General features: G+C 34.8%; 1 protein-coding gene across 21 annotated transcripts in view; it reads left to right on the forward strand.

The window, feature by feature from the left end:
• NRXN1 (neurexin 1) overlaps positions 1-26441 on the forward strand; it is a 1120109-nt gene that overhangs the window by 308851 nt on the left and 784817 nt on the right. The window lies entirely within an intron of this gene.

Here is a 26441-nt window from a genome sequence, read left to right on the forward strand (position 1 = left end):
TTCCCTAGATTCAGTTTGCCTTCCATTAGCAACTCCTTATTAATTCTGTTCATAGAGTATGCACATTTTTAAATTTCAGTGACCTCAAGCACATAGCTCACTAGTTCCTGGAAGGAAACCAGGGCATTTATATTTAAAGTGTATAAATAGCAGCAATAGCATGAGGTAGAGACTGACCTAAACTCAAGTTCAAATAGCAAATCACCTCACTAATGCAAAAATAAAAACAAAAAAAAGTTCTGTCATAGAAGACAAAACACACCCTTTTCAAGGGTACTTAAGTGTTCGAACTGTCTATGCCATGTCTTTCTATAATGGAAAAATCGATATTACTTTGGAAATCACCATTGTCCCATATCCCTTTTTTTTCCTGCTACATTTTGAAATGCGCTACAGCAGACTCTAGTGACCTTGAACAAGACCTCGCCACTTGTCCAGTTTAGGCCAACAGCTTATTGGAAGGACCTTGGGTCTGTCTACTGACCTCAGAAAATTAAATTTTCTCACCTTGAGTAAAAAGGTGGAAATAAGTAATGTTTTGGAGAATATTTCCTGAAATTGTTGTCTGCATGACTATGAGTCTAAGACTCTGCCAATGTTATTATTTACTAATAGTAGCAATTGCCATTTATTAAGCACTTATTTAATCTTCTCAAGGGACATATTAGACAAGTACTATTATTATGCCCTTTTATAGGTTAGAGCACTGAGAATTGGAGATTAAGTAATTTGCCCATGATTACATAGACTTAGGTTTCTAACCCAAACCAAACTACTCAGACTTGCAAAGCCCATGTACTCTTATGTGTGAGTGACAACTTGAGGACAAAAATATATTACATATTATAATATATACACATATATTTTAAATCTCAAACTTAGATTTCTTTCCTTCTGGAACATTTAGCAAAAGGAGGTTAATTATACTTCATATTCCTATACTCTGGGCAAAAATTTTTAAAATGGGACCAGATAAGTGATAAAATTACCTAAAATTAAAGATGATGGATCGTCTTTATAGATCACTTATATTTCTTCTCTTTCTCTCTCCCTTTGGCTTTTTGTTTGTGGGTGGTTTATAGTTAGTTGTGATATTTATTTGCATGCAAACACCAACTTGTTAAAACTAAAATCATTTGAATGAGTTTTGATGTTGATAAAATATCTCACATCACTTAGGGTCCCAGGTCTCAGAGGTGGCCTCAAGGCATAACTGGAACCAGAACCAGGAAAGGACAGAGGAGACTCCAACCCTGTGTTTCCTGTTCCTGATGGTCAGTGTGTTTGACATGATTAGGGTGAGGGTTGCAGAGTAACTAATCTCAGTGCTGGTAACATTTTCTGGGATTGTTACCACTCTCTTCATTGAGAGTGCCCTGAGGAAAGACAGATAGCATGGAGAAAATGGAGACAGAGTGGCAAGAAAAAGAGGTATCCTGAGGCTTCACAAACTGAGGCACACATTTGCAAAGCCGCCAGGTAAACATAGTGTGTCATTACTTTTACATTAAAATAAATGCAATAACATAATGAAATTAAAAATATGTGAATTTTTAAGATAAAATAGAAGATGTAAAATACGTGCCTTTTATACTTTCTATAGGGCACAATGATTCTGGAATTCTGAGATACATTTTTATTTTTTTCTCATATTAGAAGTGTTTGTGGGGAGAAGTGGGGAGGAGAATAGAGAATACAGATGTGTTGAACAGAAAATAAATTTTTAAGTATGGCAGTATCTTAGTCAAGATGAACTTTATAGTCAGACACCAGGTCCTTTTTCGAGGTTGCACTATAAATAACTCTGTTCATAGGGAAACAGTTACTTGGACACAACCAATAAATGAACATTTATTATTTGGCAGCAGAATTGGTTAAGTCCAGACTGCGGTGTGTTTCTGTCATAAATGGTAACCTGGTTTTGGAGAGACAGCTAAATAAGATAATGAGGATAGTTTTGATCTTTTTAAATTAATATTGATTTTTATGTGTCAGTTTTGTGTAGGCAGGAGATACAATTATGCCCTAAGTGCAGTAAGTCATACCCTTCACAGATTGTGACAGAGAGAAGGAGTATTTTTAGTGGTAGGAGTTAATTTGTGCTGGCATTAATGCATGAAAACGTTGATGATGATGTCTAATTGTTTCCTATGTTACTAGTTCAACTAAAAATAGGGTTCATGAACCAAGCTGTGGGAAGTTATCGATTATGACAGTTTCTTCAAAAGTGAATTGCTTAAAATTATTCTTCTTGCTAATCAGTTTTTGATTCCAAAATGAACTTTTATTCCATTTTCCTCCTCTTCTTTCTCCCTCACTCATCTGAGCCTCCTACACTAAGTATTGAAATAGGCATAAAAAGTGAGGAAATTTATAACCTACTTTACTTATGCTAGGAAAGAAATACTGGGGGAAAACTCATTTCAGAAATTCAGTATTAACCATCTTATTGACTGTTTTATATAAATATAAACAGATACAGTCACATAGTCAAACACAAAGAATATCTGTCATTTTCATTAGGTTGATACTCTGCGTATATAATTTCTCTGGAAGTGTGCTGATTTAGTAATGGTTTGGCTTCATCATATTGAGATAGCCTTAAAAAATGTGCAGTTTGTTCCCATTTATGTACTCAGAGACAATTTCCTGAATGCTTACTGTGCCCTCTGCAATATACTGCTCTTTACTAGAGTCTTGAAAAATAAGATTGGCAGGAAGATGTTAAGACTTAGTTTTTATCTGTGTCAGAATACTTCCTCTTCAAGGAAAACAATCACAAATTTATTATGTCACATAACCAGAAATCCAGAAGTCAGACAGTTTGACATCTCTAGATTCTCTTGACCCTGGCCATTATCTCTCTGCCATCTTCAGCATATTGATTGGCTTTCGTCCTTATGTTTGTCTAGTTGTGATTACAAGATGAGTGCAGTAGCTTTACATATGCTCGTACATGCTTCATATATGCTCATATAACTACATCCTAAAATAGACTAGGACTGTGTGTGTGTGTGTGTGTGTGTGTGTGTGCCTTTCCCACAAGTTCCTAAGCATTTTCCCTCCGGTCTCATTGACTCTTTCCTAAACCAGTCACAGGCATTAGAAGAGAATTACCAAGAATCTCTAGGCTAATCAAGACTCTTGCCCCCAGAGCTAGGCAAAGTTAAGTTTTCCTAGAAGCACTGATCACTTGAATGCCTAACAAAAGTAGAGCAGGAAAATAGGTAGAAAAAGGGTACAGTTTTAAGAGCTACTTAGAGGTAAACACAAATAAATAAGCAAAATTCCAAAACCTTGACTGAGAAATATACACAGCTTCATGAATCATATGTACAGATAAAAAGCGATATGGTAAATGCTGAGGGGCTTGGAGAAATCATCCTATACTGACAACTATGCTTGCATTGCCATTTGACTTTTAGAATCACTGACAATTTTTCAGTATTTGAAGTAACAGTAAAACTAACCAAATTCTACTATGTCTCAAAGACAATAAAAGACACAAGCCTGAATCACCCCACATATTTCCCTGTGAATGTACTAACAAGTTTTTAAGCCCGAGAATACTTTAGCCCCCTTTTCAAATCATAGCCCATTAAACAAGAAACTCACTTAACTTCTGATATTTCACTGTTAAATAATGAAGATGTTAAAATTCCCTCCTGCTGTGTGTATTTACAAAAATGATCATATAAATAAACATTGATTAAAACTTTTCTTATGGAATAGGGAAAGACCAATGAGCTAGAGTAGCCCATAAAAGCTTACTTCATTTAGTAAGGTTTCTGAATAATATAGGTAACCATATTGATTATTGAATTTATCTAACATTTTAATTAGTGTTATGCACACACACACACATACACACACACGTGTATATATATATATATATATATATATATATATATATATGTATATACACAAACATATGTACAAACAAATTAGTACAGGTTACACCATATAGAATTACTGGTTTGTTTAGGTCAAAAGAGATGAATATCAGAAATTTCATATGGTTCAACTGAAGATTTTTAAGCAAGTGGGGTACAAAGAAAGCATTTGGAGACACTAAAGCATTGTTGCACTTTGTGACTAATACACTGTGTTTTCAGCCCCAACAAGGGTATCTTGAGAACAATACTAACTTGTACTTTTTAATTATACAAGAAAGTCTCCTTGATAAAATATCTTCCGTGAACCTAATGTCCTTGGTCTATTTCTACTGTGCTACCAGAAAATCTTTAATAGCAAGCATTTGTAAGAATTTTTGCCATCCACAGATTTACAACATGCAGTGTTATAGGAAATATGAATGCTTGTCATGAATTAGAACTCAGAAATTCAGAGTCCAGGTCTAGCTTCCTTTGCAGGTAATATTCTACAGACAGTTAGGAATTTTAAATCTAAAATTTAATCTAGTATTTTAAATCTAAATCAAGTCTTAGCACTGATTCAAACCAAGTCTTCTAAAGATAAAGACACTGAAGCCTGGTGACCAAGACAGACCTGGTTATCTGAGGCAGTTCTAACCACCGCCCTCCCCATGCCCTCTTCTCACTATACATCTAGTTGCCTGATATGCAGTCCGGATGCCACCCTTTAACCTCGGGGGCCCTGCTTGTCTTCCCCCATAATGGTTGTGAAGCTTTTGTTTCAACTTTTAATTAGATTTTGTTATTCGTTCCAGGTATAAACATGCTCCTTATTTAATATATCTGAGAGCTTTAGGGCCTTCCTTTAGTGAGTTATGTTTAATACTTGATTATTGAGACATTTCCTTTTTCCCTCCCCAAATTTAAAGCTTTTATCAGATTGACAATAATAAAAAAAAAATTCTCTGAGATTTCAGAAGAGTTGCCAATATCTGCCAGTTTCCACAAAAGAACTTCTGCCTTCTCTGTATACTCTAATGGCTGAGAGTATTGCCATACTTTTCTATTATTGCTTAGAAATCTGAAGTTTCTATACCTTTATTGTACATGGAAAGTAGAGCATTTTGTGTGATATTCTTTCAATTCTGAATACATTAGATATTAAACGGCTACATATTGTTTAAAGGCAGGCAGAGAGCTGACATTTGAACCAGAGAATTGCTTTTTTAAATTTGGAATACACACAAAACTCCTAATTCCATCAACCTATGGAGGTCAGTGGCAAATGTGTCAGAGTCACTGTAGAGATGTGATACCATTAATATGAAAATGTGCCCAGTGCATAACCAATATTGAATTTTTAAAAAATTTGGCCCCAAATAGGTTCTTCCTAAAGCCAGCAATTTCACTGAATTAAGCAAGATTTATTCACCGTTTTAAAGTGGACATGATCTAAAACACTGTTCTTGGAAAGGTCGCGCTTACTCTCTGGTTGATATTCTGCAAGCCAAATGCAGCTCTATTTTGTGTTTTTTCATCTGTGCCATTTCAAGCCAGAAGTAGTCCTCAGAAATAGTATTTAGTGTAAAAAGTAATTCTGTAATAAATGTTTTCCAGCACCCACGGTTTCCAAGCTAGTTATAATGTCTATCTTCAGGTACGGTTCAACCATGCCCCTTCCTTTTAGAATTTGCATGCTTGGAGAAAATTTGCCTCCCATAAACCTTCCTTAATAACCCTTGTGACTCTGATATTTTGATATTCCTTAGTGTTTCCTTATAAAATTCTTGTACTCTTGATTTTTTATTTTTTAAGATCTTTAAGAGAAAGACTACCTTCCACATGGGATCCTTGTTATAATGTCATTGGGCTATTGTCAACAGGCTTTTCTGTAATGAAATCTTTTGACCATTTTAGAACTGACTTTCATTGAATAACTACATCTTATAGTCAATAGTGTGACCAAAAAAAAAACAAAACAAAACCCAAAAATAAGAAAGTATTACTCTTGTATATTGACATGGAAGATAGAACAAGGCTATTCCATAGAGGGCGATCCTCCAAAATTATAAAATGGGTGAGAGTTATTAACATTAAAAAAAGGGGTTCATGACTATTTATGAAAATAAACAGTAATCTGAATTAAATGTTACTAAGTTTACATAAGCAGACAATTTAAAGTCATGGACTTTAGAATGACTGCAACCTGGGTTCAAATCCCAGCTCTACCATTTACATTTTATTAGACCCTAGGCAAGTTACTTAACCTTTTAAAATTTTCTCGTATTTAAAATCGGAACAATACCATCGGTCTCATAGAGCAATTGAGATAATTAAATAAAATAACGTGTCTAAAAGAAGGACACTACATAATGATCAAGGGATCAATCCAAGAAGAAGATATAACAATTGTAAAAATTTATGCACCCAACATAGGAGCACCTCAACACAGAAGGCAAATGCTAACAGCCATAAAGCGGAAATCGACAATGACACAATCAGAGTAGGGGACTTTAACACCCCACTTTCACCAATGGACAGGTCATCCAAAATGAAAATAAATAAGGAAACACAAGCTTTAAATGATACATTAAACAAGATGGACTTAATTGATACTTATAGGACATTCCATCCAAAAACAACAGGATACACTTTCTTCTCAAGGGCTCATGGAATATTCTCCAGGGTAGATCATATCTTGGGTCACAAATCAAGCCTTGGTAAATTTAAGAAAATTGAAATCATATCAAGTATCTTTTCCAGCCACAACACTATGAAAGATATCAATTACAGGAAAAAAAACTGTAAAAAGTACAAACACATGGAGGCTAAACAGTACACTACTAAATAACCAAGAGATCACTGAAGAAATCAAAGAGGAAATCAAAAAATACCTAGAAACAAATGACAATGAAAACACGATAACCCAAAACCTATGGGATGCAGCAAAAGCAGTTCTAAGAGGGAAGTTTATAGCAATACAATCCTACCTCAAGAAACAAGAAACATCTCAAATAAACAACCTAACCTTACACCTAAAGCAATTACAGAAAGGAGAACAAAAAAACCCAAAATTAGCAGAAGGAAAGATATCATAAAGATCAATCAGAAGTAAATGAAAAAGAAATGAATGAAATAACAGCAAAGATCAATAAAACTAAAAGCTGGTTCTTTGAGAAGATAAACAAAATAAATAAACCATTAGCCAGACTCATCAAGAAAAAAAGGGAGAAGACTCAAATCAATAGAATTAGAAATGAAAAAGGAGAAGTAACAACTGACACTGCAGAAATACAAAGGATCATGGGAGATTACTACAGGCAACTATATGCCAATAAAATGGACAACCTGAAAGAAATGGACAAATTCTTAGAAAAGCACAGTCTTCTGAGACTGAAGCAGGAAGAATTAGAAAATATAAACAGACCAATCACAAGCACTGAAATTGAAACAGTGATTTAAAAATCTTCCAACAAACAAAAGCCCAGGACCAGATGGCCTCACAGTCAAATTCTATCAAATATTTAGAGAAGAGCTAACACCTATCCTTCTCAAACTCTTCCAGAACATAGCAGAGGGAGGAACACTCCCAAACTCATACCACGAGGCCACCATCACCCTGATACCAAAACCAGACAAAGATGTCACAAAAAAAGAAAACTACAGGCCAATATCTGTTTTTGCAATAGATGCAAAAATCCTTGACAAAATACCAGCAAACAGAATCCAGCAGCACATTAAAAGGATCATACACCATGAGCAAGTGGGGTTTTCCTAGGAATGCAAGGATTCTTCAATATATGCAATTCAATCAATCTGATAAACCATGTTAACAAATTGAAGGAGAAAAACCATATGATCGTCTCAATAGATGCAGAAAAAGCTTTTGACAAAATTCAACACCCATTTATGATAAAAATCCTCCAGAAAGTAGGCATAGAGGGAACTGACCTCAACATAATAAAGGCCATATGTAACAAACCCACAGCCAACGTTGATCTCAATGGTGAAAAACTGAAACCATTTCCACTAAGATCAGGGACAAGACAAGGGTGCCCACTCTCACCACTGTTATTCAACATAGTTTTGGAAGTTTTAACGACAGCAATTAGAAAAGAAAAAGAAATAAAAGGAATCCAAATCAGAAAAGAAGTTAAACTGTTGCTGTTTGCAGATGATATGATACTATACATAGCGAATCCTAAAGATGCTACCGGAAAACTACTAGAGCTAATCAATGAATTTGGTAAACTAGCAGGATACAAGATTAATGCACAGAAGTCTCTTGCATTCCTATACACTAATGATGAAAAATCTGAAAGAGAAATTAAGGAAACACTCCCATTTACCATTGCAACAAAAAGAATAAAATACTTAGGAATAAACCTACCTAAAGAGACAAAAGACCTGTACTCAGAAAACTATAAGACACTGATGAAAGAAATTAAATACGATACAAACAGATGGAGAGATATACCATGTTCTTGGATTGGAAGAATCAACATTGTGAAAATGACTATACTACCCAAAGCAATCTACAGATTCAATGCAATCCCTATCAAACTACCAATGGCATTTTCCACAGAACTAGAACAAAAAATTTCACAATTTGTATGGAAACACAAAAGACCCCGAATACCCAAAGCAATCTTGAGAAAAAAAAACGGAGCTGGAGGAATCAGGGTTCCTGACTTCAGACTATACTACAAAGCTACAGTAATCAAGACAGTATGATACTGGCAGAAAAACAGAAATGTAGATCAATGAAACAGGATAGAAAGCCCAGAGATGAATCCACGCACATATGGTCACCTCATCTTTGATAAAGGAGGCAAGAATATACAATGGAGAAAAGACAGCCTCTTCAACAAGTGGTGCTGGGAAAACTGGACAGCTACATGTAAACAAATGAAATTAGAACATTCCCTAACACCATACACAAAAATAAACTCAAAATGGATTAAAGACCTAAATGTAAGGCCAGAGACTATAAAACTCTTAGAGGAAAACATAGACAGAACACTCTATGACATAAATCACAGCAAGATTCTTTTTGACCCACCTCGTAGAGAAATGGAAGTAAAAACAAAAATAAAAACAAATGGGACCTAATGAAACTTAAAAGCTTTTGCACAGCAAAGGAAACCATAAACAAGATGAAAAGACAACCCTCAGAATGGGAGAAAATATTTGCAAATGAAGCAACTGACAAAAGATTAATCTCCAAAATATACAAGCAGCTCATGCAGCTCAGTATCATAAAAACAAACAACCCAATCCAAAAATGGGCAGAAGACCTAAATAGACATTTCTCCAAAGAAGATACACAGATTGCCAAGAAATACATGAAAGGATACTCAAGATCACTAATCACTAGAGAAATGCAAATCAAAACTACAATGAGGTATCACCTCACACCGGTCAGAATGGCGATCATCAAAATATCTAGAAACAATAAATGCTGGTGAGGGTGTGGAGAAAAGGGAACCCTCTTGCACTGTTGGTGGGAATGTAAATTGATACAGCCACTATGGAGAACAGTATGGAGGTTCCTTAAATAACTAAAAATAGAACTACCATATGACTCAGCAATCCCACTACTGGGCATATACCCTGAGAAAACCATAATTCATAAAGAGTCATGTACCACAATGTTCATTGCAGTTCTATTTACAATAGCCAGGACATGGCAAGCAATCTAAATGTCCATCAACAGATGAATGGATAAAGAAGATGTGGCACATATATACAATGGGGTATTACTCAGCCATAAAAAGAAACGAAATTGAATTTTTTGTAGTGAGGTGGATGGACCTAGAGACTGTCATACAGAGTGAAGTAAGTCAGGAAGAGAAAAACAAATACCATATGGTAACACATACATATGGAATTTTAAAAACAAAAATAATGGTTCTGAAGAACCTAGGGCCAGGACAGGAATAAAGACGCCGACATAGAGAATGGACTTGAGGACACGGGGAGGGGGAAGGGTAAGCTGGGACAAAGTGAGTGAGTGGTATGGATATATATACACTACCAAATGTAAAATAGATTGCTAGTGGGAAGCAGCCACATAGCACAGGGAGATCTGCTTGGTGCTTTGTGTCCACCTAGCAGGGTGGGATAAGGAGGGTGGGAGGGAGATGCAAGAGGGAGGGGATATGGGTATATACATATGCATATAGCTGATTCACTTTGTTATATAGCAGAAACTAACACATCATTGTAAAGCAATTATACTCCAATAAAGATTTTTAAATAATAACGTGTCTAAATGGTACAGTTAAGAGTTCCATAAGTGAGAGTTTCTTATTGGTCTCAAGTCATTATGGTTTTAATAATTTTTAAGCACTGGCCTTTCATGCCATTGTCAGAAAAATGTGTCTTTCCCCACAATGTATCACTGCTTCAGAAATTATGACCAACCCCTCAAATAGTTAATTTTTTATCATTCTTAATTTAAGGTATCACTGCAATGTCTAATTAGTTTTTTGATGAATATTTCCTGGGCATGCAGTAGGTGCCAAGCACCATGGTAAGACCTGAGGGTCTAGTAATGAGCAAAGCCAGACGTATAGTTCCTGCCCTCTTTGATATTCTTGTAGGGAGAAAGACACTCACGAGGTAATTCCACAAACAAATCTAAAATTGCAACCACTTCAGCAGTTAGGAAGGAGAGAAACATGGAGTTCTAGGAGTCTCTCCTGGTCAGATTTGGCCTAGTCAAAGGCTCTGAGAAAAATTTTCCAAGAAATCGCATTGTGACTGAATTGGAAGGGTGATTGGATGTGAACCAGGTGAAGAGAGAACAGAAGATGTTCCATGTAGAGAAAAATAGCATGTTCAAAAGTCCTATAGTAGGACAGAGGAGGGAGAATGCAAGTGAAAGGCCATTGTAGCTGGATTAGTACAGGGAGCAGGGAGAGAGGTTTGAAATGAGACTGAATTTTGTTTCCAGAACAAGCCAAGTCTTCTAGGTCATTTAAAGTGTTTTGTTTTTATTCTAAAATAGCAAAGAGACATTATTTAAGGTTTTATGAAGAGCTAATATGATCAGATTTGTTTTCACAGATTAGAGGGTGTTTGGAATGGCTATTTGACAGCCTGTTAGGAAGATGTTGCAGTAGTTCCTATTATAATGTCTTGGACTTGGATGGAGGTGGTGAAGATAGAAAGCTGTCAATATATTCAGATACACAGAATGAAGTAGAAGGAGATATCAAGAATAAGTGTTGAGGTACCTTGTGGTCATATAAGATAAGTGACAAATAGGCAGTTGAATGCATGGATCTGGACCTGAAAAAAGAGACCTGTACTGGGGTAATGTATATGTTAGTCATCTGGGTGTAAGCACTAACTGAGGGACATGGCATAGAAGAGGTAAAGGGAATTATTGGGTTATTAACAAGACTGGGTTATTTTTTAGGTAGGGCAATGAAAAGACAAAGACTAGAGTGTTACTAAAATTAGAGATTGTGATATCTTAGCCGATTATGGAATATACTAAGCTCGTATTTTGTAGTCATTTATTGAAATTTAGCAAACATTCCCAAAACTTCTAGTGGCTTGTAGAAGAGTTAGGGGTACAACGAGAGAGACTATGCATAGAATGTTAGTGTAATTGAATCTAATGCCCTTTCTGAATCCAAAAAATAGTGACTTCGTCTCTCTCTGTCGCTCTTTTGCATGTACACATTCTTCAGCAACTTTTAAAAATTTTATTAAATGAACAAGAGTCAAATATGTGGGTCATTTCTAAAGTCTCTAGGACTGTATGTTGTGTGTACTTCACTCATGTTTCCATCTCATTATTCTTATTTTCCCTTTTTCCTATATTCTTGGTTAATTTAATAAACTTTCAAATTTATTTTTTTTCTGTTGCTATTTTGTGTCCATATTTGTTAGCCATAAAGTGAATTGTAAAGATAATTTTTTGAAACATAACTGAATATAAATAAATTAAAATATAAAATCTGTAAATACTTGTTTGGTGAAATTTTCCCTAAATATTATACAAATGTACCAGAAAGGTATATATGTCTTGGCATCTTTCTCCTAGTGAATTTTTATTTAAGATTGGTAATAAAAGAAAAGCAAAGACTTTAAATTCTTAAGAATTTAAATTCTACCTTCTTCTTTAAGCTTTTAAGTTTAATAAGAATAGGCTAACATCCCTCCAAAGGCCAAATGGAAATAGTTTAAAAAGTAGAATATCTCCCAACACATCCTTCACTTTGAAGTGGATTTTTTAAAGGAAAGTGTGTACATAGATATCTTGTAGCCAAATAACTGGTCTTGATGCATATTAAAAGGCTGGTCTTTCAACTAGTTATCATTGGTTGATATTTGGATATGTTGAAGTCCTGTTTATTTCACTTTCTGTTCTCTAGATTTATTTGCTTGAAATAATTTAGTAGTGAAATATATACTTGCATACTTTGAAATGTGTCTGTTCTGCCTTTTTAGCCAACAGAATAGACAGAGGAGTTTTGTTGTTTTGGGTGTGTGAGTGTGTGTGTGTGTGTATGTGTGTGTGTGTAGTTTATTTTTTTTCCTGGTGAAAAATATTTTAAGTTATAGGTATACTGCCAGCAAAAAGCATTTCTCTACAGCTCATTTGTTATATAGAGACTGCCAGAGTGAATTGAGGGCCTGATATGAGCAGGCAGTGGACCTTTGAGCTAGGTGCTTGTTCTCACTCCTTTTTTATGATATTTGATGGTTCATTAGAATTCTATCTTCACACCTAGCAAAACAGAACGTAAGCATAAATATGATGTTTATTGTCAGAGGAAACAAAAGCAGTAAAACACTTAGGGCTATTGAAGTTTCATCTTAGTCATTTTATCTTGAAATGATGACTTGCCCTTGTTTTATTCTGAATTCACATTTACCAGTGTAAATGCATTACCCATCCAGTGGTACTGAGGAAGAGAGGCGCTACCAGGGCGCAACATTCTATGTTCCACAGAAAAGTGCTTCTTTTTGAACTAAGAGTTTGCTGGAGATTAGGGTCAAAGTGAAAGATTTAGGGGAGGGTTTTTGAAGCTTGGCACGACTGACATTTTGATCCAGTTAATACTTTGTCCTGGGGGCTTGTTCTGTGTATTGTAGGATGTTTAGCAGCGTCCCTTGCCTCTATTCACTATATACCAGTAGCGCCCCCCCCTTACTTGTGACAACCAAAAATGTCTCTAGACATTGCCAAGTGTCCTCTGGTAGGAGGGCAAAATTGCTCCTAATTTACAACCCCTGACTTCAGGTAATTTATGAACAAGCTTTAGTAGTTAAAACACATGAAAAGCTATGATACATAAACGTCTCAGAAGTACACCCCCACACACACACATACATCCAAACATGAAAAAAATAGAGTTCTTAGGTAATTAAAGCATTTAAAAAATATGTTATACCATTATCTTAAAATAAGAATAAAAACAGCACCTTTGCTAGTTCAATCCAATTTCCATTCTTAGAAATATTTTGTAAACCATTGACTAAACCTGCTGAAAATTGATTTCCTTTAATCTAACCTATTTTTAATGTTTGATTATTATCACAACTGTATTATCAATATTAATCTTCTCTAAAGATTAGCAAGTTCTGAATCACATTGGTATCTTTATCCAACAGTTGATTCTGGTAGTTGATAAAAATAATAAATCATGACTATATTTACTTTTGCACTTATTAAGGGCAATTATATTATCTATTTAAAGAAATAAAACCTTACAGGGAAACAGAATAGTCTGCAGAGATAACTAATATTTATTTATCACTATTGGATTGGCCGTTAATCACTTAATGCTCATTTCTCATCTCAAATGAAGCAATCGTTAGGCAAATTTTTGGGTTTTTGTCTTCTTTCATTTGTTATAATATAAAATAAACATAAATTAAATAATTTAAGCAAAATTTTGGGTCAGTCTGTGATTTGGGCAATAAAAATAAATTATTTCCCAATTTTTACGTACTTTGTTTTGTTTTTCATCAATTAATTTGTCCAATTAAATTTGATTTTTCTATAAGTGTACTAGTCCATTGCCTGGCAACATTACAAAGTTTTGATTCAATCAACAGTAAAAACAGGTTTCATTCTACACAAATGTTTCCCTATTGCATCATCTAAAGCACTGGAATGTTAAATGTTTATTTAAAGTGTAATTAACAAAGGCTTTTCCCTCATTCAGTATTTCACTCAGTGAATGACAGGACAGTTATATTAATAATTCTATTCCTGGGGTAGCTTGCTATGTTTTTACTTATGAATAACATATTAGTGTCTTGTTTGAGGGTAGTGACCCCACTGGAATCTGAGCTACTTGATGTAATCGTACGTAAATCTTTGATTGTGAATCAGAAAATAGAATCCTGTGTACTAGAAGAAAATCTACTGAGATCAAACGTTCTGTTTTTATGCTCAGCTTTGTGCTTCTATTTTTTTTAGTTTAATTTGGAATATCATGGGTCAAGAGATGAGTTCTGTAGAGATAAAAAATAGGCATGAAAGGATTATAGTACATGGAACTGGTAGACAGTAACAAGGAACAAAACTGTGTATTGCACCTACGTAGGTAATCTTTACTTGAGTCTTTTCTATACTTTCTTGAGAGGCAGGTTTAAAAGAAAATCAAAATCAAATTAGTTTGACTCTATTTTTCCCTAAATCTAAGAGGTTTGACTAAATAGCTCTCCCTCAATAAAACATATGTACAGTAATCTTGTAAGTACATATTTATCTGTAATTCTAAACAGGTGTAAAATTTGAAAAAGAAAACATAATCTAAATATTCTAGGCCTCACTCAGTAAAAGTACAGATTGTGTTGCTTTGCTGCCTTATCACTGTGATCCTGGCAATGTTCATCACTGCTGCTCTTTTTAGTAGCTAATCACTGACTTCAGGCCTTGTCTGAAGTGTTTCTATTCTAATAGTAATTATGATGCTCAATTACTGGCTGAGAACACTGAGTTAGGGACAGTACATTCCCAGAAATTTATTTTCTTTCCTCTCCTGTAGTTGACTATTTTCTTTTCTTTCTCACGTTCCTTATTTTTTCTTTTCATTCCAGGAAGAAAAACATTCCATTTTTTCATTACTAGAAGTATATTTATTTAAGAACACAAAAAATCAATTGTATTTTCAAATATTCACTTTTCTACTTCATTATAGGTAGAGAGAGTACATGTGATTGTATAGCCAGCCTGAAAGGTCACATACATATGTGCATGATACTGACATATTTTTAAGAAAATATGAAGTACTTAAAGGTCACACTTAACTTCTATGACCCAGATAGAGGCAGACATTTCCAATAAGATTCAAATTAGCCTTTTCTCTGACAGTAACAGCACAGAGACCAGACATAAAATAAAGAACTTGGCCCATCAGGCCAGCAGCCAAAATAAAACAAGGCACCCTGAGTCAAATCAAACAACTGGATAGAAGAATTTTAATATAAAATGGTAAAGGCCTTGGTTGCATCGTTTACTTTAGTTTTTATAATGCTGTATATTGATTTTCTATATATTTATAGCTATGGAAATGTTCTCTAATTTAGTTGTGCAGTCACCTAGGGAGCTTCTCTGTAATGGAGAATCCTTGGGTTCCACTCCCAGAGATTCTGATACAAGTGATCAGAAGTGTGTTCTGGGAATGTGCACTTTTAACACACCTAGGGTGATGCTGATACAAGTTATCCCTGTTAACCCTCAGGCACACTTTGTGAACTGCCAACCACCACTCTAGGTGATTGGCACTTTTGGTCTCACCAAGGTCTCAATTAGGTAGCTCAACCTTTCCCTTCCTCACTCTATTCCTTCATCTCCCTGACCACATCTGGTCTAACGCTGATTTTAAAATCTGTATTTACCAAGACTATTTCCCCAAATTTGGTCATTTATATAAGTGCTTTCAAAAATCCAAGCAACTAACCTATAAAAGAATAATCAGAATGTAACTTGTTTTTAACTTGGGAACTTCCTGTTCAATTTTTGTAGCAAATTCAATAATTCTAAGTATTTTAAAAAGTCACCCCAATTCTTAATTCATCCCAATGTTTTATTTCATTTTCCTATCATCTTTATTTGAGTTGATGTATGTTTGTTTTTATATGGGAGGAAAAATATGGATTATGTGAAAGTGATTACCAAAGTTTAATTTCATGGCTGTTTCTTAAAAGTATAAATTAACTACTGTTGGGGCTATTGCAAAGATTGAGGAACAAGGCCAGAAATCAAAATCAGAGACTGAAGGAGGTTGTAATGAATAATTTGTCTGAGTTATAGTCAAGGAGGGAGTGAAAAGTCTCAGAGAGAATGCAAACATAGTAAGAGAGATAAGGGAAAATTTTGAAGTCAAAGTAGAAGAAAAACAAAGAAATAATCATAGACCAACACAATACACCACAGTAAATTACATACCATCTGAGAGATGCAAGGAGTCTCCTTTTGTTCTGTTTTGAAGTTTATACTGGTCAACAGGCAGTTAATGAGAGAAGGTGGGAAAGAGCTTTGATCTCCTGACTGACTAGATATGGAAAAGAAGCTTCTTCCAGACAAAGACACAGTCTGAGAAATCTTGTTGAAGTTATATTTGACTCCTTTTTATACTATAATAAATAGTCCCTAGAGGCATGATATTTTATTGTGACTCTAATGACTCTTGGTTGAAACTGACAATATTGATGTCATTTCACCATTCCAGTCAGACTGACAATAGTTAATTAAAAAAAAAAAAAGTTCATAAGACTCTTCCCAAAATGATACATAAAAACCACGCCTCTCAGTTGAGAAAAAAGAACTTGTTTCAGCAGAACACTGGCAAGATCATCTTCTTGGAGAGTTATGTTATAAAATGTGAACAAACTTCTTCAGTGTCATCTTTGAATACTGGCCTGTGTTTCTATTAATACTATGTAAATGTTATGGAAATAGAACATGCTGGATGCTTCATCTGTCTCAGAGAGTGGTTGGAAGATGACAAAGGAAAAGAGAAGACCTGCTTTAGTTAAGATGGTAAAGAAAGGATGAAATCTCACTCAGCAGCAGCCCGTGGATAATGAACTTGGGCATCTCTGTCATGCACAAGGAGGCATTGTGTGAATGTGAGGGATGGATCGACAGGCTCAGAAAAGAACAGAAATGTTGAGCCTTGCTTTCAAAACCAAGTCTTAAGAGAATTTTGAGTCTGAAGCAGACAGACAGGCTGATGAATAGAGTTGTCAGGGAGAACGTGAAGCAAGAGTGAATTTGGGTGATGCGAGATAACAACTTTCAACATTCCTTTGGGGATTCTGCTCTTTAGGCTGATGAGAGGGTGAGAAGTGCTGATAGATTTTTAAAAAGAGGCCTGAAGACAAGTGGAGCAAATCATAGAGGACAACTGGGAAGCATTCATTCATTATTTTCCATATCATTTGGAATTGCCATATCACTTTCCCTCAGAAGACCAAAAGCTTCCTTGCAGAAGTAGACTAGCATAATCTAGCCCTGCAGTTAAGGCTGCAGGTCTGGAGTTAGGGTTCCTGGGTATAAATTCTGTCTTTATAGATTGTGATATTTTCCTTATCTTGTAAAAAATTGCACATCTTAATTTCTGTGTTTTATTTTCTATTCTATGAATAATTATTTTACCAAAATTACAATGTTGTGTGGATCAAATGAGAAAAACTCTGTAAAGTGTGTAATGCAGTGAGTGGCACAAATAAACATTAGCTATCTAGCTTAATTTCTGGACTAAGATTTCAGTTATAGAGATCTTCCAGTTTTCAGATAATTTATAATCAAAGGAGAGACACCATACCAATAAAGACATAATTATTGACACTAGGGAATTTTTTTTATATTAGTACAACATAAGAATGCATTTTTAAAATTTATTTGAGGGGAAAATAAGTAAGAAATTATTTTACATTAGAGAGAGCATAATGCTCTATCCTGTTGTGAAATGTGTTATAAGATTAGCAGTAAAAGAATGTTATTCTATAGATTTAAAAATAATTTAAAATATAGGTTTCACAATAGTATATAATACTCTTCTAAAAATGATGGATGAAAATCACCTCTAGCATATGCTGTCCTCAGTGTTTTCAGTAAAGTGTTATAAACCATGCATTCAAACCTCTTTGGGTCAGAACAAAGCAGAATTTAGTAAATATGCTAGCTCTATAGTTTTGAGGATACTTTTCTAAAACATACCAGCCTTATTTTAATAAAACACCATTCCTTTAGTTGGTAGGTGGAAGTTGTATTATTGAACACAGAAATGCAGTAGGTAACCAGTATTGCTCTCCAGAACAATGTTGCAAGTGCCCAGCTGATGTTTTGCTTTATGGGCTCTATATTTAGTCGGCAGTCATTGTCTTAACCTTTTATTTATTTATTTATTTATTTATTTATCTATTTATTTTGGCCTCGTGACTTGTGGGATCTTAGTTCCTCAAACAGGGATAAAACCCAGTTCTTCCCAGTTCCTCTGCAGTGAAAGCGCGGACTCCTAACCACTGGACTACCAGGGAATTCCCTGTAGTCCAAGTCCAACACTAGGACTTGGTTTTCTGAAAAGTCATTTGTAGACAAAATTTTCAGCTCTTTCTTAGTAGTGAAAGGACACTGTGGGGCATATACAGAAGTCTCTGTTCTGAACACGGGAACCAGGACTGCTGTATGTGGTTGTACGGTGCACTATGCCCTCATGTCTAACAGGATACCATTTGTGTCATGGATATTGTTGATTTGTATGCTTATTACAACAATTTTAAGGAAGATGATAGTACAGAATCTGGTTCTAACACAATAAGAATAGATAAAAAATTTCCAACAGATGGAAATAATAAGTCTTGATAAAGGGTAACCTTTTCCTAATTTGGAAAAACATGCTCTATGGATATGCAATAACTTTGACAGTAACTCAGAGGTTTGTCAATAGGACAAGGATTCCAGCTCACCTCAGTATTCTTCCCCCCTCACTCCAGCCCATCTTTTTCTGTTCAAAGCCCCTTTCTTCTCTCTCCTGATTCATGGAGTGCTAACTTTATTAACTCTGACACTGGAACCAATATCTTCTTTTCCTATATTGACTTGGTAGTAGATTTAATTAAAATATAAATCTTCTGGTAGATAAGTCCTCATGGCACTTTATAAATGCTTTCATTTTCTCATTATGCTAATCAATATATTTACTCTTGTATTTGAAAATCACTGTCAAGGTGTTAGTATTTTTAAGATTTATTTTCTTTAAATAAAGAGTGATTGAACTATTGGGAATTATCATGATCAGATTTTGATAGAGGGCACTTGGTAGAAGAAAAACAAGTAAAATTTATTTTTAGCTATAGGGAAGAAGGTTGTGTGTGTGTTTGTGTGTGTGTGTGTGCGTGTGTGCGTGTGTGTGTGTGTGTGTGTGCGTGTGCGTGTGTGCGTGTGTGTGATGATACATATTACTATTGGTAGAATAAAGAGAGTTGGGTTCCAAATTTTATAAATGAAACATTTATTGAATACCATTATGGCTCAAGCAAAAGAGCATATATGTTGTGATCAGAATCTTGCTTAGAATAAAAATATGAATTCTTTATCATGTGACTTCAGGAATGGCAGTTTTGTTTTAGAAAAAAATATTTTTAATGTAATTCAATAAGGAATGATTTCTCTTTAAGCATAAGGGGTTTTGATAAAATGTATCTTTTAAAATATATCTTTTTATAATTCCTGCTTCATAGATGGTATGTGTGTGTGTGTGTGTGTCTGTATGAAATACAGAGCTTCTAAATGTTAACTCTTTTTCTAACCTCTTCCAATTCCATGAGCTCCAAAAACCATTTAAAACTGCTTAGAATACTTCTTATTCATTTAGTCCTCTTTCTAGCCATGTTCTAACTTCTTTTAAATTGGGCAAATGATATTCATGACTGTGATATATGATATGATGCATTAAGATTAGGTCCTACTTGTTTATTTTTAAGTATAGGATCAAAGTGAGTTACTCAGAATTGATAGAATTTATATTGTATAATTTATGTCATTCCTCTTTCAATTAAGAATTTGAAATGACTGCATTGGAGTCTTGATGAAACCATGAGTCAATGAGAAAATTTGTTTATTGACAAAAGGAAGCAACATGATGCCAGATATAATTCTAGGTAGCTTACGTCGTTACCTAGTGGAACTGTAATTTTCTGTGTAACCTTGGGCAAGTTATTTTTGCTTTCTGTGACTCAGATTTAAATAGGGATAATAATAGGACCTATTTTATAGGGTTACTATGTTGATTAAGTAAGTTAACTGATGCAGCACAATTAGAATGATATTTAGCATATAGTAAATGATCAATAAATGTAAAATATAATCATCATTACCAACATCTCACTTAATCTTCAGAAAAACTTATGTTGAGGTATTATTGTTATTATTTTCATATTACAGAGGCGGAAACTGAGGCTCAGACAGGTTGATGCCTGCCTTATCTACTTCAAAGAAGTATTTGAGATTTAAGCAACAAAAAGGATATGAAAGCACTTTTGAAAACATGAATCACAGTACAAATAAAAGGAGTTAAGGTATTATTTGAGCTAAAGAAAACAAAGAATAGCAAGTACCTGTTAATATAACTAGATATACAAGTAGTGAAGTGTGAAAGAAACAGCTTCTGCATGTGGGCTGTAATTTATGAGGAATATGATTCTCACCAACTCTAGAATTATAAACTGTGCTCAGAAAACCCTAAGGCAAATCTTCCATGGTATTAAGAGTAAAAGCTCTTTAATCTAACATTGGTTTATTTAAATCATAAGCAATTAGAAACAAATGCCATTTCGCAGTCGACTCCATGCTCTGTTTTTCTTTAATGAAAATACTGGATAATCCAAACATAATTAATTCAAAGTTTATTTTTATGGATATTATCTTTAATATTAATGAGGTTTGCCCATGTCTATATGAGTTGTGATTTCTGAGATTTCTTTCTCTGTTCTCTATTCTATAAAGAAAGCTGAATAAATGAAGACTAGCTAAAAGATCTATCATTTTATGCATATAACTTTTATACTAATATGCAACGTGATTTTGTTTTTTGCTTATTTCATCGAATAGAATAACCTCAGATTAGCTGTTGTAAGAATTGCATTTTCTATGTGTACCATCCAACTGATTATGTTTTTAAAAATGCATTTGCCCCTTATGCTGGAAAAATTACCCAGTTAACATCATGATAATAGTAGTGATTTTCAGAAAAAGATTTATAGGTCCTTTTCTCTGTAATTTACTTGCTGTTTCTGACAACCGTTCACAATGGTTGTAATCACTGTGGTGATTTTTCCCATTAACTTTGCCCATCACTGCTTCACTTACATGTTTTTAAGTACTGCAATACCTTTCTCAGTTTGCTTTTGACTGTAATTAGTCAGAGTTACTTTTGTTTTTTTTAATTGTTAAGAACTTTCCACTTATAAACACTATAAACCTGAGTCAAAAATATTTTTCTCTCAGCAAGAAACACCGAATCATGGAATTTTATAACTTAAATAGATGTTAGAGATCATCTAGTCTTACCAATCAACACATTTAATAGATTAAAAGAAAAGGTTTTTCAGAGGTTAAATGTCAAGGCCAAGGTCACATAGAGATTACATAAGAGACTAGACCTTTTGATTCTCTCTCCATTGCTTTGTAATTCACACGTAAAGTGGCTTAGTATTAACAGTGAGCTAAATCTATATGTGCAAATCTAAATGTGAATAATTATTGCTTATCCTAGTAGTCAGGGAGAAAGCTCCGTATTGTGTATATGTTATATAGCCTGCTTGTCCAGCTTAACAATAGATATCAAAAATATTCCAAAGTCATCAGGTACTCTGCTACAATGTGATTCTAATGGCTGACTAGTATTCCATCATGTGGCTAGACCATAAGTTACCTGACAATATCCTGTTGATTGTTTAGGTTGCTTCCAATTTGCCTCTGTTATTATTTCTTTCCTTATGATCTCTTAATACTCTGCTTATGCTGGTAATGCACCAAATGAATACATTTGTTGCCCTCTTTTGCTGTGAGCACCTTTAGCCTGGGGATTTGGTCTTTTTAAATCATTGTAGCACCATGATCTAGTCCAGAATCAATACAGTAAATGATAAGTATATACTCAAATTATATACATGAACCTAAAAATTAGGTTTGATATACAATAGATGTAATAAGTTTTGACATATAGCAAAGACTAGTCTTATTATGGAATGCTAGATTCATTCAGAGATAAATCCCTTACAGTATGATCACCATGCCTTCAAAGAGCAGTGGAGGGTCTAGAGACCCCTTGCAGATACAGAGTTTCAAACATGTGTTTCTTTTCAGAGTTGTTTTTTGTTTGGTTTTTTGTTTGTTTGTTTATTTATCACCAAGGGGCATTTCCTGAAACCTCTAACTGCAACAATCATAGTTTAACTCTGTTAAATAAATTCTGGTAATAGTAGATTAGGTTTTTAATTCCAGCTCTGCTATTCACCAGCTCTTTAACTTTGGGTAAGTTATTTAATCTTCTGCATCACTTTTCCCTATCTGTAAACTGTGAGTGAAAATATCCACCTCACGCATTTAACAGGAAAAATTAATTCAGTTTTTTAAAGTAAAATAAAATAATGTATTAAAAATAACAATGCCTAATAAATAGCAGATAATTAATGTGTGACTCCTTAAACTTATTTTTCCTTTTCTTAAATCCTCTTGATGCATAGGACTGATTCCACTTCAGTCAGTGACTTGGTTTCCTGAGGATTAATGCTTCAGGTAGTCTTCATCTGTTTGGCAGAGGTACGGAGAACACATTCTATGTAAGAAAAATGAGGTAGCCCTTGCTTTCTTATTTTCCGTTTTCTTAATAGCTATAAACACAAAAGCAGTTGCTGCATGTCAGAGGAGCCTGAATGCTATGTATTTGTAGTTAGTGAAGGGCGAGGCAAGCAACTCTGAAATGCATGCTTCAAGATTCTGCTCTTGATACTTTCTACAGTCTATCATAAGTTAGAGCTGATTTTATAATAGGATAGACACGGGAAAGAACATTGTAGATTGTCCAAACTTCTGCTAAAGTAGAACTCTGTGGTTTGCAGCTCGAGGGAAATAGATGGTTCCTTGGGCACGCTCCTCTGTGACTGGGAGTTTAAGGTGTGTTCTGGGATAGCAGATAAGTGAGCTGCCCTCAGAGTGCCCTCAGTCCACGCCAGCTGAGTCATCTAGTGGCTAAACTGGGATCACAATTTTTCACGTTCACATCTATTTTTATAGAACTAAACCTTCCACGTTCTTAGAGATAAATGCCTGTTTATTGGGGTACAAAAATGGACAAGGAGGGTCTTCTGAGCCCCAAGGAACTGGATGAGAGAATCTTAGTCAATTCCAGGCTAGAATTGAATTGTCAGTCTAACAGCTGCATTAAGATGCAGGCTTTGTGCTGCATCTAGCAGTATCAGGCTGTTCATCTAATTGGCGGGTTCAGGTTTCAGTGATGGGGTGGAGAGAGGGGATGCAGGAAGGAAGGAGAGCTAAGTGGCGCCTGGGAGCTTTCCTTGTGTTCTAGTGTCTCTCTGAACAGTAATTATTGTCATGTGTTCAAAGACTTGACAGCAGGAACAGAGAATCTCTTTGGTGAAGTGCCTAATCTATATTTGGGTCGGTCTGAGTGTCTTTGGACATGCAGGAGATCCCAGAGAAACAGCAATTAGTGATTTATAAATGCAAAATAGCACATTATGGCTGAGCATGGATCCCTTGCCCTCCTGAAAGCTCTAAGTTCCATGAAAGAAAAAGGTAGCCCTTTGATGTAGGTAGGAATGCAGATACCTGTTTCAGCCACCGCTTATGCCCCTGCCCTCCAAACCAACAGTACTGCATAAAAGAAGGAACTCATGCAAGCGAGGAGCCCCTTAGGGCTCAGAACTGTTTTGTTTGCTTACAGATGGATAGAAACAGGCAGAGTTCAAATTAACTGGAAGATGTAGCTCTACCTTTTTAAATGTATCTGATGTGTACCTTAGATTGAGGAACGGAGGTAGGCTGAAAGAGACATGTTGGGACCAGTTTTACATAAATTCTGCTCTATTTAATTTGTGTGAGTTTCTTGAAATAAAGTTCCCCATTATAATTTCTTCCAAGGCTCAAGTTGTGGTCTCAAAAAAAAACAACAACATTGAAAGGGACAATGTATGCATATTTGTATTAGTTATGTGGAAACTGTATTTTTTGATCCAAAAATCAGATCACATGCTCCACAGGTCTACAGCAAGGGCATGAGCCAAACATGCAGATAGCCTGTGCAGGCTGAAAATTTGGCACCCTGAGGAGATGGATAATTTAATGCTTTTATAATTTGCTCTTTAAATATGTATCTGTATTTATTTATATGGCAGTCTGAGGGCTACTTCGGGCATGGTTAGTGGTTTCACTCAGCCTCACCGCTTCTGTTGTTCCAAGCATTTTATTTGGGATGATGGGGAGACCTCAGGAAGGTCACTGAATGTGAACAGGGTCTTGAAATATAGAAATAATTTAAATAAGCCAAGTTGCTTTAGGGAAGGCTTTCAAGATTAGGGATGTAAAGACCTAGAAATTTCAGTTATATGCAATCTCTGTGAAACCTCCATTCTAATAGCCATAACCAAGAGGGACGGAAATGATATTTATTTTAAATAATAAATTTATTTTAAAATGGAAATAATTTATTTTGTTCTATATCCTTCTTTACCTGAATATGCTGATTATACTGACCAAGCAGTATTTTTTTCTCCCTCATTCAATCCTTTATAAGGGTTCATAAACTGGAGTTCTGCTAAGAAGTTTAATGAATAGAACATAATCTAAACAAACACAATTATGATAGTTGAGGGATGAAGATAAGAAGTCTCCAATTCTTTGAATATCCTTCAGTGTATTCACAATGGCGTAAGCTGTAGGATTTTTAAATTTATAACATCGTTGCAGCACATCCTAAAGCAGCCATTAGAAATGGTCTGTTTTGTTTAATCAACTTAGTGATAAAGAAAAAACAGAAGGAATCATGGAAGGAGGGAGGAAAGGACGAACATTGAATGTCTATTATTTTGTTAGGTTATGGTGTTCTCTGTTTTCTATAGTTCCTCACCTCTGAATTGTTTATATCATGCACATACACACACATGTGTGTGCACACACATATACACATTCATATACATACACAGCACTTGGCCCTTAAAAGTTTTGTACTTAAAACCTCTGTTGAAAGACCCTTATTGTCCTGGTACTTCAGCTACTGATGGCTTTTGGCTAGTGGTCCAGCTTTGCACTCATTGTCAAATCCTGAATGAAATCACTATGTGAACTTGAGTGTATTACTTAAAGTTTTTGACCCGTTTCTTTTTTGTGTAAAATAAACAGATTACAGATAAATAACTATATTTTGTTGGATTAAATACAACAATAAAACAGTTTATCTCCTTGTTTTTTGAGAGCAGAATGACTTCATCTTTCATTAATCTGCAAGCATGCCCTTCCCCCATCTCTTCCCATATGCCAGCCGTGGTATTGTCTGTGTGTCTGTGTCAGTCCACAGCCAACTCTATTGATGGAAATGTGGCTAAATCAATTTTTGAGCCTATGCAAAATACTTATATAACAACATATACTTTATCCGGTTTCAGAAAAGTTTAAAAATAAGCTTTTCTGAAAGAAGGTAAGCTTTCAACAAGCGCCTTTTATTTTCCTTTGACTCATACAAAGATCTGTCGCTTGATGAGCACTTAGTATATGACAAGCTAGGTACCAATGTTTATATGCATTTCTATGAAATGACTCCCATAAGAGTCCTAAGAAGAGGAAGCTATTTTTATCAAAAGTCATATCTTAAAAACCTATGCATTTAACCACTATGCTATGCTGCCTTTCAAAGCACAGAAAGGAGAACAACAGGGAATAGCCTAAGATGTGGAGACCAGGGATCAGAAATACTATCCTAGTAGCTTCTGCCTGTCTGAGAAAAATGAACAGGATGATGTATGTGTAGACTATAATTCTACGTGAAACTCTTCCATCTGATACATAAACAAGAGTTCTTATTTTCAAATGCAAAATCTTATCAAAATAATTTAAGGAATAATCATAATAGTCTTGTCTGAAGAGATATCAATTAAGAAAATGTCATCTTGTTATTGAGAATCATAATAAAAATTCATTCTAGAAGCTAAACTGTTGTCATTATAAATATGGGTATTGTTTCCACTAGAAGAGAAATCTGGCCTAGAAATCTGTCTAAATAATTGTGTTTCAGGGGGGATGGGGGTAGATGAGGTTATGTGGAATGTGGGGAATACCAATTTATTAGACTTAGACTTTCCTTTGAGTCCTTACCAGATAGGTAGAATTTGATACTGTATTATTCTTAGGATTTTTAAAGTAAATTATTAAATAAATACTTAATAATTTAATTTAAAAATTTTAAAATGTTATTAAATCCAGTAATGATATTTATAATATTTTAAAACAAAGTAACACATATCTGTTGAATACCAATTGTGAATTAAGTACCTAGCATGCTAGACACTGTA

Source organism: Balaenoptera physalus (genome assembly GCF_965194825.1).
Source record: "Balaenoptera physalus genome assembly, chromosome: 15".
Lineage (NCBI taxonomy): Eukaryota > Metazoa > Chordata > Mammalia > Artiodactyla > Balaenopteridae > Balaenoptera > Balaenoptera physalus.